Source organism: Nipponia nippon, unplaced genomic scaffold, assembly GCF_047370975.1.
Source record: "Nipponia nippon isolate SJK-2023a ecotype South Korea unplaced genomic scaffold, ASM4737097v1 scaffold_3, whole genome shotgun sequence".
Taxonomy (NCBI): Eukaryota; Metazoa; Chordata; class Aves; order Pelecaniformes; family Threskiornithidae; genus Nipponia; species Nipponia nippon.
The window spans coordinates 86,839,425-86,853,370 of record NW_028262347.1 but is presented as its reverse complement, the minus strand read 5'-3'; the positions used below and the strand labels follow the sequence as shown (position 1 = coordinate 86,853,370).

Below are 13,946 nucleotides of genomic sequence, written 5' to 3'. Positions count from 1 at the left end.
TTTAAATTTTTTCGACTGATTTTTTGTGCTTGTGTGCATCACTTCCACAACAAGTGTATATTCAACCTGCACTCAGCTACACTTCACATACAGTGTCCGCTCCATGTGAAACAGGAGATCCGTAACATGCCCTGATGGCTGTGCTGATTTATGATGTTAATCTTTATAGAGAAAGATTAAATTCTTGTTTTGCACCCTTTTTTTCTTTTATGCAGTAAATAAACATCCTGGTGGAAAGTGCTCCCACAGCTTATTAAGGAGAATGGGATGCTGCCTTCTTTAGGTGAACACACAGGTGGAAAGCGTTTCGATTTTTGTGTTGGTATCCCATGTCCTTGCCATAATAACTGTAAATCTCTTTTGAAAAAATAATTTTCTAAAGCAGAAAGTATATTTATTTTATAGCTGGGAGAGCCATGGCCAGAGCAACCACAAGGGGCAGTTATCATTACACTAATGTATGTGCATGTATGTGTATAAAAGCAATGATATATACCTATATTTAGATTACATGTTGATGTATAGAGAGTACCATCACGTGTATAAACATTTTCTTTTTCACTTAGGAATGTAGGATGGGGGGGAAAGCCCGAAACAAGTTTTCTGGCCCTGAAATTCAATGAAAAATTACACTTCAAAGTACCCGACTGTATTGAAAAGGAAAATGCTGCAACCGTAGTTTTTCTTGCTTGGTTCATCATGGTGTTGGATACAGTTAAAGGAAAAGTTTGCATGAGTCTCGCGCAGCAAATCAAAACATTTCAGTGAAAGAAACCAGCTTTGAAGGGACCACCTACCATAAACATTATTCTGAAAGCTTAAATTCTTAGCACAAGCATCCAAAGAGTAAATGATAAACAGATGAGGGAGCAAACTGAAATTTCACAGAGTTGTAACTTTAACTTTCTGCATGTGTCAAAGAAATATGTCTATTAAAAGAGCAGCGGAGCTGTTTACTATTAACAGCATCACTTTATTTATATACACAGCACCCAGCACCATTCTCATCCACTTGATCCAATACTCGAACGGGTTACTCCTCGGCTGCCAAGCTACAGTTTAATTTACTGTAATATAACTTTTATTTTTGCTGGTCACTGGTGTATGCCTACATGATAGTGATCAGATTGCATGCTTTTTTTTTTTTTCATCTTTAGGTGTTCTATACAGCATATTTCCAGGTGCATACAACTTATACTACTGACCGCACTGGGAACAAATAAATTGCAGCGGCTGTAATGCAAATTTGGGCATTTAATAGCCCTAGATCGGCTTTTTATGTTGCCTTCCTCAAAGTTGTCCATCACTTTCTGACCCCTCCAGCAGTGCTCAGCACCCGCAGTGTCTGCCAGCACCCTTCAGCCAGCCACACCACCCACTCTTGCTGTGCCCCACCATTTCCAAATTATTTCTGCTGTTTTAATTTTGTCACCTTTTTATAAATTGGTGGCAAATTTATAAATTAGTTCAACAGCTCACACAGCATTTGGATGTGCAGTTCTAATATATCACAAGCCATGTACAGAGGACATTTATGGCTGAGAACAGAAAAAAAAAACCCAAGCAAATATATTTGCCTGGCTGTCAGGTCACTGCAAAAATCCTGGAGTGGTCTGAAAAAAAGCCACCACCTGAAATATGTCTCAGTGATGTCTCAAGCCAAATACAACACATCTACAAGACTCTTTTGTAATAAATAAACAAGTAAATAGAAGGGTCTAATGAACAAAGTGTTTGCCTTTCACAAGATGCTGTGGAGCCCTGAGCACCCAAGCGCTGCATCCCAGCAGCTGCTGGCAGTTGCAGTCCTTCTGGTGAATCATCCCCAGCATTTATAAAAATATTCCTCAACCAGGAAGTTGCTGCCTTGCCCTGGTACAGCTGAAAGAAAATTATTTCGTTCAAACTCTTTCGATTTTGGAAGTGTCACATATTTGTGACAGTCTGACCTGCCTGGTTAGATTTGTCTTGTATGGAGAGAACCAGACTGGTGGTGGTAGTGACTGGTGTCACCTTCTTGGCCCCAGAAATTCAATTTGTATTTCTGAGGCAGCAGGCTTTGCTGATGCATTTTTCTGTAACTGAGGCAACATACCACCTTCACTGTTCAATACCAGTGAACCCAGCATTTCGAGACAGGAGTTTCATAAAAGCCATAGGGTTAACTGCCTAAGGACACTTGGGATGCCCATGCCCTATTAGCACCCTCTTCTTCTACATAATCTTTAAAAATCCTTGCTCCCCTATCTCTAATTTGGAACTGTGCATGAATGCCACAGATCCATGGGCATGGCCAGATACCCTACCTTGAACATGGCCTCCCTTTTCCCCACCTCCATGGGTCCCAAACTGAAATGAGTTTGCATAGTCTTTCTTGAAGAAAAATTAACTGTGCCAGGTAGTGGTTCAGCTGAAAGGGAGCATGGACGCCTTGTATTTGGGAATTAAAAAAAAGGCAATGAGCCTAAATCCAGAGCATTTCATGATTGAAACCGCAATCATTTCATTATAGGAAGCCCAGGTCTCCTGTAGTTCCTCCTTGCACCTCCAACCTCACCTAGCAAAGGGCAAGAAGTCAACACAGGGTGAGTTTTTGGGTGCTCCACACTACCAGCCGTGACAAAAGACCATCTCGACAGGACTGAAACGGTGATGGCGTTTCAGTGTGGTGGCCAAATCTTTCCCTGTTGGGATCCCCAATAACAGGGTTTGGAAACAGCTACCTTGTGCTCCACGGTCAATGGGATTCAGTTTGCCTGCATGTCTGTCCAGGCTTTAATGAAAGGATCGCGGGTGAAATCTGTTCATCTGCAGCCTCTCATTTCAACGCATCCCTAAGTATACTGTGTGTGCCCTGGGGAACCGGTAACCTACTATCAAGGGCCTGATACTGCGAAATGTGGAGCAATTCCTGGGAGGTGCTGAGCATCTGCAACCCCCAGAAGTCCGTCCGCGCTTCCCAGCACCAAATAAACAGGGAGAGTTATTCCAAGGTCTGCAAACCAAAGCAAGGATCTAACCCAAGCCAGCTCTTGCCCTGTGTTATTTGCATCTTGCTATGTTTAACTCCAGATCACAGTTTTTAGTAAATTGGGCTCGAAAATTATTCGAGCGGGTTAGAGTTTGGCTGGCGGCTGGCAAACCTTGGGTAGTTATTTCCTGTTCCTGTTATTTAGCTACTTTTACATTTGTCAGAGTTAATGCGGTAGGCTTTTAGCAGCAGACATCTCTTCTTTTTAGGCTGGAAAGCCTGTAAGAACAGGATGATGAAGTGTGAACTGGGGCCACCAGCTCTGCTGCTGTCTGAAAGCCCAAGAGTATGATGGGCTTGTGGCGGTGGCCAGGAGTGGGACGTGAGCTCTGTAGTTCATCCCTCTGGATACCAGACCTGGAGGCACTCTGGCAAACAATTTGTATTAGAAGAAGCCAAAGCCTTACTTTCCAAGATTTTGGCCCTAAAAAAAAAAAATTAATGCATGTTCACCTACAATTCTGGGCATTAATCTTGGTCCCATTGTATGCAATGAAATAACTTGCATTTTTTTTTCCAGCTTGCCTAGACACACTTGCCAACAAACATGATGATGCAGGGATGGATTTGTGCAATGAGACGGCTGTACTGGTTGAGCATTCTGGACCTTGTGCTGCCATAACACCACAGAACAACCGCTGTTAATAGAGTTGTACGATGACTGAGTATATGGCAATGCAATATCTGTCTTCATAAGCAGCTCATGCAGACGCTGTACCCAGTCGGAGAATAGACCCTCAAGTAGCTTTGTTCTTATTCACTTTTTTTTTTTTTTTAAATTAAAGGAGTTAAAGAAAAACCAGCAAGCCCACATGCAACAATTGGCATGAAAGCAATTTCAAATGGGAGCCTCCCTGGGTGTCGGCCACACAGCAGGAGTGTCACCGCTGTGTGACGATGCTACGGTCTTGCCTTTTAGGACTAAAACCGTCCCTTGACTAATCATCAAGCTGTACTTAATGTAATCATTATTTCAGTTCTACGGTTTAATTCAGTTCACTGCTTGTAGAGCATAATAAACCCTATTTCACAAAAAAAAACCCAAAACAAACACCTTAATTTTGAGGTATGAATTTTTTTTTAATTAGTTGTAATTAGTTGTGATGAAACAGCTGATGCAGTAAACTAAGAGATCAAGTCTATGAGTAAAAAAGCTATGCCCTATGTTAGAAAAGTAGTGGTTTATGGGGAATCAAATGCTGTCTTGAATCACTTACTGTCCTTCTCTTTATGCAGAGCTGCCCAGTGGTGTTAGCTATATTATACATGATTATTCTCCCAAAGCTGGACTCTTCTTTTTACAATAGCTTCATTACTACTTAATTCATGAGCGGTTCAAGGGCAGCTAGACACTTGCCTTTTCTTTCAATCAAACACTGTGACACAGGGCATAGTGGCACTTTCAGTGTAAGAATATGGCCAAAAAACACATCATTGTCATTGTTATCCCGCCCCATGCAAGAGCCTTGGGTAAGTGGACATCGCTGGCAAGGAGTCAGGTAATTATAGGATTGAAGTCCATTGAATAATGCAAAATTGAAACCATTCAGGCCATCGTGGTTTCTGGATTGCTTCTTGCTGGAGTGAAACCTGCTCACATGAGGAAGGGCTGGCTGCTGGGACATGTTTTTGGGCAGAAGAGTTGAATTTAATTTCATCCTAACCAGACCAAACATAGTGCTATTTGGGTGCTTGTCCCCAGAGCAATGGTGTAAATGCTTTCTTAGACATCCCCTGCAGTACAGCACAGGGGAAAGACACCCAGAATTTACCTTCCAATCATGTATAGGGTAATGCAAGTACTACTTTTACTTACAGATTATGTTTTTTCCCCCCCCTAAATTGTCATACTTTCCTCCAGTGAAGTCATAGTCACACAGACAAGACCATGCCTTAGTGATCATGGCACTATAGTAGACAAATTTTCTGTGGGTGTTGAGTTGGGGGAAAAGGTGGCTTGGAAATAAGGGTGGGAAAGGACTATTCCCATGTCCTGGGAAAAAAAGGAGTGATGCCCTGGTTGTAGGCAGAGGCAAAGGCTCCCGTATTCTTGCTGGGCACATGGGCAACTCTATAAATTTTTGCTGGTGTATCCTTGAAATCCACCTCTCAATCCCACCAGAGCCTTGGAAAAGCTTTGTCTGCTGAAATCACCATATGTCAGGGTAGAATTAGATTCAAAGCTTGGCTAAAGTGGGGTGTGAGCAGTGGCATGGTTTTGCCATTCTGCCAAAAATTGAGCCCTGTTGTCACCGTCCTCCCATTTGCACTCTGGCTTTGAGGAGTAACAGGTCATGCCAGTGTCTGACAAATGGTGATGCTGAAGGTTGCTTTGTGTGTGTGTGTGCAACCAGCTGAAACACTGCATAAGTTTTGCTAGGTACATGTACTACTTCTTGATGTCGTGGCAAACCATATACTGAGCTCTGCTCCTTCCAAGCTGAATCAACAAGAAGAATTGTATTGATAAAAGCTAAGGGAATTAAGATGATGGAGGCTCTACTGTTGCTAGCTGAAAGAAAACTAGATTTTGGACTGTAGTGGCAGAGGGCAGAAATCAAGATGCTCTTGGGATGCCTCCAACCACTGGTCCTGCAGTACTGCACCATAAGCTCAATCAGGAACCAAATCTAACACAAATTGGGTTAGAAAAACTTTGTGGGGGCCACAGAAATGGCACTGAGGAGAGGATGTGGAGCTGAACGTAACTGTCAAACCCATGACGGTGAGACTAGCCACAGAATAGCTTTAAGCTAAAGGTAAAAGTGGCATGCAAACATGTGAGTTCCTCAACGTGCAACACACAGGTCTGGTTTTTTTGTCTTTAAAAAAAAAGAATAATGTTTCACTTTAAAACAAAATTCATTTTGGGTCCCTGTTTTGCTAGACTGTCAATCCTTTAAACACAACAGGGTTGGTTCCTAGTTGGGGAATAACCACAAGCCAATTAGAAGTTAAATTGTTGAGCAGTATGCATCTAATTGAAGTCTCTACTTTCTGCCTGCTATTTTTAGTGTTTGGACTGAGCTGCAGCTCCACGTAGGGTATAATCATGTTTATTTAAGAGCAACGTGTACCTCAGTGAGAAAAATAAAATCCAGCAGGCAGAGCTGTTTTTTACCAAATATACATGAGCGGGTGGTACACTTCAGGTCTAGACTGCTCTGTCTCTCTTGTTGTACGCTATCTGCCATCAGGCATGCATCCTTTTTTGTCTTCAAGACTCTGCCTGCAATATGTGCATGCATGTGCTTTAATGCAAAGCATGTTTTCCCTGTTCTTTTATTGTCATTTATTGTCATCTATTATCATCATTTCCTGATCTTCTTCTGTGTAGATCAGAGCAGTGACAAGAGACTCTCGTTGTGCTGGAGCAAATAGATGGGCTGACACACTTATAACTTAGAAGGTAAAAAGCTGAAGGAGGTGCCATGAGTCAGTCCTGAGCAGCCTCCCCTTTCCCAGGGGAGTTTGAGGGTATTTTGGGTATGCGCTCAGGCATTTAAGAAGTGATTTGAAGGGCAACAGCAAAGCAATCATGTTGGAGTTTCTGGGTAGCTTCTAGAAAGGGGAGGCATACAAAATGGCTTTTTGCTGGAAGTTTTCAGTGTCTGGGCTCTAAACTGGTGGGACTGGGATGGGACAACCTCAGCATCAGGTTGGATGTCTTGAAAGTCAAGACATTTTTGTCTATGCTTAATGGATGAGTAAAGGGTCAGGAATGGGTGGAAAGAGAAATAAGGACAAGGGAACCAAATCCCATCAAAAACAGGAGAAGAAAAGGACCTTTCCAGCAACTTGTCAAGTGGTCATGAGAGGACCAAGACGAGTCAGCAGTAAATCAGAGGGTGGACAGCCATGTGATAGGTGATGTTGGGTTGCAAATGGTGCCATAAGAGGTGAAGAGCATTGGGTTGGTGCTATAAGAGGTGAAGAGCAGGGGATAAGGACATGACTGCATGGGACACGTGTTGGGAACCAGAGCAGAGATGAGCAGATTCATAACATGACACACAGCCTGAATGATGAGGGAGGGAGAGCTTAAAAGCTTTAAGCAGTTTTTAGCAAGAGGTTGCAACAGAAGCTTTGGCTCTGCCAAAATACCGCATCAGTCATCTTAGCTTTAGTAATGCTAAGAAGGGAGATAGAGAGGCGAATTTGTGCCTTGAAATGCTCTGTCTGTACCGTGACCACTCATTGTGACCTAATCAGCTTGTTGCCTTAAAACACCCAAGGAAGTAAACAAAAACAAAGCCCCAGCAGAATCCAGTGTTATACTTGTTCTTAGTAACATCTGATTTTTCTTATTCATCAGTATTTTATATATGCCTGTTGAATAGCTTACATGTATGCCAAATCATTGGGAGGAAAATAGTGGGTTTTTTTCAGGAATTTTGCATACATTCCTCTTTCTCACCACAAAAGGGGTTTGAGTTTGTTTCAGTGAGAAGCCATAAATTTTATTCCAAAAATTCCCACACTGATTTATCCCATCTCAGTGGCTCTGCAAAATATAAAGCCAGTACTAAACAAAACCCAGAAGCAGCCTTCCTAAAATACAAGCCTGGAAAGATAAGCCTCAGAACTTCATCCTCAAGAAGCATGTGTCCTTGCTCCTTATCATTTCACAGCATTAGATGCTAAGTCCTCAGATGGAGTCAATTTGAAAGTTATTAAAACAATGTTGACAAGAAGGAAATAAAAACCAAAAATATATATATAAACTGATATTGAGGCCCAAAATATTTAAGGGATAAACTAAGAAATTGAGGTTGTTGAGTTACCCAAATGCCCCTATAGAATACATTTATCTTTGTAACAAGCAATGGTCTTCAAATTTTAATGACAGTGAAGGTTTTTAATAGCAGTAGGTTACATACTAGTAAGAAATGTTCAGGACTAAAGTGTTACGACAACAAAGAAAACTGCAGCTTTGAAAGACTCTTGATTTACTAATTATTTATTTAATTACATCCACAGCTTAAGACAGAGTCAGATCTAAGAAAGGAACGTGATGCCCACATAAGAAGGGTCTGGCTTTCTAGGCCATTGTATTTCTGACACAATGAAGAGTTGCCTGAAAACAAAAGCTGAAAAATGCCATCAGGAACATGACATCAGGTCCAGTCCCATCTCCAAGGGGTGTTTAAATGCTTCTTGAAGCTGATTCCTCCAGTCTAAGGATGTTTGTGTTGCACAGCCACGTTCACATCAACACAGTAGGCAGGACGTCATGAGCTCACAGAACATGGCACCACCCACAGGACATGCCAACGGGACCCTGTGCAACATTAGAAAATTCACAGGGCAGAACCTGGCCTTTTCCCAAACCCAGAACCGAAGTTCAGCAGCGTGGACAGATGATCTGTTAAGCAGCAGACGAGTATGGGAAAAACACAGACACGAGGGCTGCAGTTAATACCTGGGGTTGCTCAACAGCACGAAAATCAGGCGCTAGACAGCTTCCAAGTGTTAGAAGCATTCACCATTATTTTGCTGACGATTACTGTATGAACTTTAACAACAAAAAGGTCAAACAGCAACCTATAGGGTAGCACGCCACTCAATATTCAATATGTCAGTAAACTTTTAAAGAGCAATGAAACCTGGAAGATCTGCAAGGGAGAAAACTAATATTCTTCCATCCAGCTGGTTGTTGTTGTGGCATTTTAAAATGCTATGGTACCATGAAGAATCCACTATAAATGCAACGGACATTTATAATCCACGTGATACAAACAAGTCCACAGAGGCAGCCATGGCATATTTTGCTGGATAGTAGGAATCCTACCAGAATTGTGTGCTGTGATGATTCCTCGTCCCAAGTTGTCAAAAAAAAACCTTGATGGGCTTTAAAAAGTGATCTAAATGAGCTTTACAGGTCACCATCACACCTCTCCTTGCCAGTGCCTCCACTTAGCGCAGTAGGACCATTGCAGCTGCTGCCAGCTTTCAACAACATTGAACTTGTGCTGTCCTCAGCTTCTGAGCTCCCAGGAGAATAGAAAATCCTGCAACAAGGATTAAAACACATCCATAATTTGGGTCACAAGGGCTTCCCTTTTACATTCCTACTGTTTTCTAGTTGATCAGATAAAGAGACTGACAGCAGCTACTGCCAACAAGCGCTGCTGGTTTTCTGATGGAAATAATATTAGACTGCTCAGGCAAAAGGTATCCAGCTCAGGAACGGGATTAGCCCTTTATCATGCTTCTGGAAGTAGAGTAGATCACTGGCATGTGGCCAGGCTTTGTGGATTAGAAAGTGCCCATCTGCCTCCAAAGGGACTCCTTGGCAAGGAGGAGCTGGAAGCTCTCCCCAACACATGATGGGACAAAATACTTCAGTATTGCTCATAATGGTGCCTTGTCTTGACAAGGGGAAGCCAAGACAACATCTTGCATGATGCTGCATGTCCCCATCAGGCTGGGGACAGAGAGGCTGGGCTGTGTCCTCAGCAAAGACGCCTGAACAATAGTAGTGTACACCCTATAACCCTGACAGTCTTAAAAAAATTGAAAAGCTACATGAAGAAGCAGATTTCTGCACAAAGGATTTGTGTTTTAGGCTGAAAGCTCAAGCGCCTGTGAGATTAAGTGGTCCCTGTGGATGGGAGTAGAATAAAGTACCGTCTGGAAACAGCTCCAGGCTCTTCCCCTACCTCCTCTCCGAGTGCAGCCCATGGGCTGTGGTATGCAAGAAGCAAGTCTCCAAATAGGGAAAAGATCTGGGCTTGTTGCTATCGTGGCCATCACTCATCCCCCTATACAGGCTGGGCTGCAGCCAGAAGAAATTACTTTTCTTGAATGATCATTTATGGTCAGGCATTCCTCCTGGCTAAGGCAGCTGAAGCCTCACTAATGTGAGATGTCTGGGACAGCAAAGCCACCGTGATAGGGAAGGATCAGCACAGACCAGTTCTTTGGGACTAGCAGTCTGGGACAACCTAAAGCCAGCAAAGACTTGCTCATATACAAGTTAAAGAGTGAAGAGCAGAGCAGAGAATCCCCGCCCTCCATGGACATTTGTGATGGAGATAAGCTCCCTTAGCATTTCACTTCTCCACTTCCCAGCCCACACCCCATGGACCACAGCCTGCTCTCACAAGCTGAGAAAGAGCTGCCATTTGTGTGAACCTTCCCAAGCTCCTCCCGGAGACATGATGACCTCAGCTTGGCAATGGGTGCAAAAAAACCTGCTTTTTATTAGAGGAGGAGTCAAAGGAGGCTCTCTACACTTCTAAAAAATGGACCATGGCAGGACCTTTTATTCCCTCTGTTCTCTTTCTGCTGCACATCAATGGAGAGATGGTCCTCGAATATGCAAGCTAAAATAAATTAAATTAACATTAATTAGTTTTGGTTTAATGTTCCTTGTGTGAATCCAATTATTCTGAAAAAGAAGTGTGAAGTCCAGGTCCTACCTGACCAGGATTATCTGACTTCTCACCAAGTTGTGAAGTTGTCATATTGAAGTGCCACCTGTACACCAGAAGGCTGGCAATAAAGCTGCAAAACCCCTATGGATCAATAGAAAAATAGAGAATTGATATTAAGGTGCAAAATCAAAACTACATAGAAATAATTTCATCTGTGGTGAATTGGCTCTCAGGATTAAAAAAAAAAAAAAAAAAGAGCAAGCAATCCAATTTTGAAACAGGTTCTTCCACACTTCGCCCCTCTGTTCATTATGATGGCATTGGCGTATTTTTTAAGTCAACCTCATAACACCCAGGAATATTAAGTAGTGCACACTAAAATTAAATATTTCATTTTGTTTTTTTTTCAAAGGGCATCCACATTAAGGCAAAAGCAGTTAGACAACCCGACCCGCTAAAAGAAGTCCTTCATTGGGCACGATAAATACGGATGGAGGATGTGCTGCTTGCATCAGCCTGGAGTTCATTTCAGGAGGTCATTTCAACAAGGATCTCAGGACAGAGGATGAGACAGGGCTCAGAGTCACTGCTGGCTTGCCAGGGTTGCGCTTCCAGTGATGAGGCTCTTGCATAATCACTTATTCTTCTCAAAATCAGCATCTTGAACCAATTATGTCTTTTAAAGGAGGTTTAGTTTAAAACTAAAAATAAATAAATAAATAAAAATAGACCAACGCTTCCCTGTGGGTCTGACACCCACATACTTGCAGCCCCAGATCATGTTCTCCAAGAGACAACAGCAGAGCCTTAAGGAGCCAATACTCAAGAAAAACAAAACAAAAGTAATAATTAAAAAAAACAACCCACCCCCCCCCAACACTTGTAGTATCATCCTTCCCACTGTCAATAATCAGCATTTAGAGTTTTCCTCTGCCGGTATTTGCCTCCAAACCTCCACCTTCTATGAATTCATCTTGTCCCCATGTGACTTAATTCATGAGTTTTCAATTTTGTGGCCACCAGTTACACAACTTGCCCGTGTGCTGGGTTTGTTTTAAATCTACTGGCTGAACAGTCCATCTCCTTCTTGCATTGTAAGAAACAAAAATAACCACTCGATCACCTCCTCAGCATTGTTTACAGCTTTACAGACCTCTCATACCCTCCCTTAGTCATCTCTTTTCCAGCTGAGATGAGCATGCTCTCACCTCCTTATCCTTTATTTTCCAGAGTTCTGCTATACAATATGCTTCTGGAGTCACTCGGTACTGCCATATTGTCCTGCAATATTTTCCTAGCTTGCTACTGGGATTTTTTTTTTTCCGGATTTACCTATCCTGACTCTGTATCAACTACAGACTTACTATTAAAAAAAAAATCTTAACCAAAAAAAAAAAAAAAAGAAAATATAAAGGTAACTAGACCTGTAAAGCACAACTCCCAGCACCCATCGTTCCAGGATATCATCACCTCTTTCTGCCACAAGCAACAGCTATTTGTTCCTACGGCTTGCTCCACAGTTATATCAAAGGAGGGGAAAACCTTTGTTTTCTCCAGCAGCAGCAGCTTCATCCCTTTGGTGAGGCTCCTCACCAAGGTCTTTGCAATCAGCTGGATCACCTTCCTCTACCTCCTTGCCAATTCCTTTAACCTCTTCTCCTAGACTGGCAAAGCACCACTTTCTCATGCAAAACTCACGCTGACTCTTTGCTGACTCCACAATATCCATCCATTCGTCTACAGCTGCTTCTCTTTACTCACCCAACCATTCAGATCTGGGATTTGGATAGGTGGGGGACACCCCTGCCAGATGCTCGGGGGGGGGGGAGGAAGGCTTAACATCTCATTGTGGCCCAGCTGCACCTCTCACCCTCCCTAGCCAACCCTTTCATCGGGCTATAGCCATTTGCATGCTGATGGACTTATTACTCACTTAAATCACCTGCTAATGGGTCCCCTCCCTCACTGAGAGGTAGATTAGAAGCTCTGACCAGAAGTGGCCTCCTTAAGTATCTCAGTTATCCTCACACACTCCCCCCCCCGCCCCGCTCTTAAGGTGTTAATTAGGGACACAAGTCAGGCACTGGGGCCGTGGGAAGGGGGGGGCCGGGGAAAGCGACTTAGGAAAAAAAAATAGTAATAAACATCAACTTGGATTAGCAGGGATATTTGTTTGAAGAAGCACAAGACATGGAGGAAATCATACCTTTAATGCTCTGCAAGGGTGATGAGGAGCTGGGCCACCTGGATGCTCTGCTTCCCACCCCAAGTGAGATCAAGGTTTGCTTCACCAAGCCCTCAGCTGGTGGCTTACGATACAGAGCAGCTTAAGCAGGTGGGTTAACTCCCCACAGGAAAAACCCAGCCCCAAATATAAGGGAAAACAAACCAAAAAACCCGAAAAGCTTTCTGTATTGTGTTACATCCATAAAGGTTTTCACCTGCTCTCTCTGTTCAGGGCTTTCATCTTTCTGAACGAAAATGTGCAGTTTTCTGCTCTGTGTCAGGAGAGGTGAGTATAAAAAAAAAAAAAAATCTTAATGCCTGTAGGTGGATTTAAGGACTTTTGTAACCCTTTCTGGCACTCTGAGTATAGAGAGGAGTTTCATTCCTCAGACAAATGTTTTCAATGGCATGGAAGCAAGAGGAGTGTAAGCATCTGTTTTCAAGCTTTGTTTAAAAAAAAAGGATATTTCTTGTGCTATAACTTGTGAAACTAGTTTCTGAAAGAATTTAGGAAGAAAATTAGAAGAAAATAGTATTTTCCTCCCCAAAAACTCATTTCACCACAAATCACAGTAAAAACTGTGCCGTTTCCCATCCTCCCCGCTTTTTCTCTTGTAAGATTAATGCCTTTACATCAATATTGTCACCGGGTGCAGCAGAGAGTGGCTTTCTGATGATGCTTCTGTGAAAGCATCTCCTTGAAATCTGTATCCACAGCACAGAAAAATCGTCTCAGGAAAACCGTAGCATAGTTGGAAGAGTGATTCAATTTTCTCTTCAAATTGTTGAAGCCATCTGCGTTTATACACCCAGTGTCATCTCAGGGCTGGGGTAGGGCTATGGGCTTCTGGGATGTTGCTTTATTGTTTTTAGCTGGGTGCTGCAGAGATGTAAGGTGTGTAGCAAGCCAGTGGTTAAGAGTCCAGAAAAGGCTTAAAAAAAAAAAAATTAATAGCAAATTATCCCATAAATGGATGTTGAAGGGAATAGGACCTTTTAAACCTGGAATACTGCAATTGTAGTTGTCGTGAGAGTATGTGAAGGAGTGGACTGCAGGCACTGATCCAGCCTGTGCAGACCCCTTAAATACTGTCTCCTACCGCCGCGGGCGTGCCCCACTGAGTTATATGCTGCTTTTTTATTCTGCCCTCCTTTAGACCCTTGAAAGGTAAAACTTCGGAGGGGATATCACCAGCTCCTTTCCCATGCCTCCACTAATTGAGCAAAAGAGTTTAAGGGATGAGCAGGGCAAACGCTATACCCTCCTGCTCTGCCTAGGGCTGTGCTGCCCATGTAGCAGTGACAATGGG

At 42.9% G+C, this 13,946-nt stretch overlaps 1 long non-coding RNA gene across 2 annotated transcripts; it reads right to left on the bottom strand.

Annotated features, from left to right (window-relative positions):
* Positions 1-7,857: 7,857 nt before the first annotated feature.
* On the bottom strand, positions 7,858-12,372 carry LOC148054747 (uncharacterized). Of its 2 annotated transcripts, none has more exons than XR_015706745.1 (4): positions 12,344-12,372; positions 10,456-10,551; positions 10,296-10,359; positions 7,858-9,042 (listed from the first exon to the last, which is right to left on the bottom strand). It is a non-coding gene; the product is annotated as an uncharacterized LOC148054747 (long non-coding RNA). The 2 variants fall into 2 exon arrangements; XR_015706746.1 differs by lacking the exon at positions 12,344-12,372 and adding an exon at positions 12,172-12,280.
* Between the last annotated feature and the right edge of the window lie 1,574 nt (positions 12,373-13,946).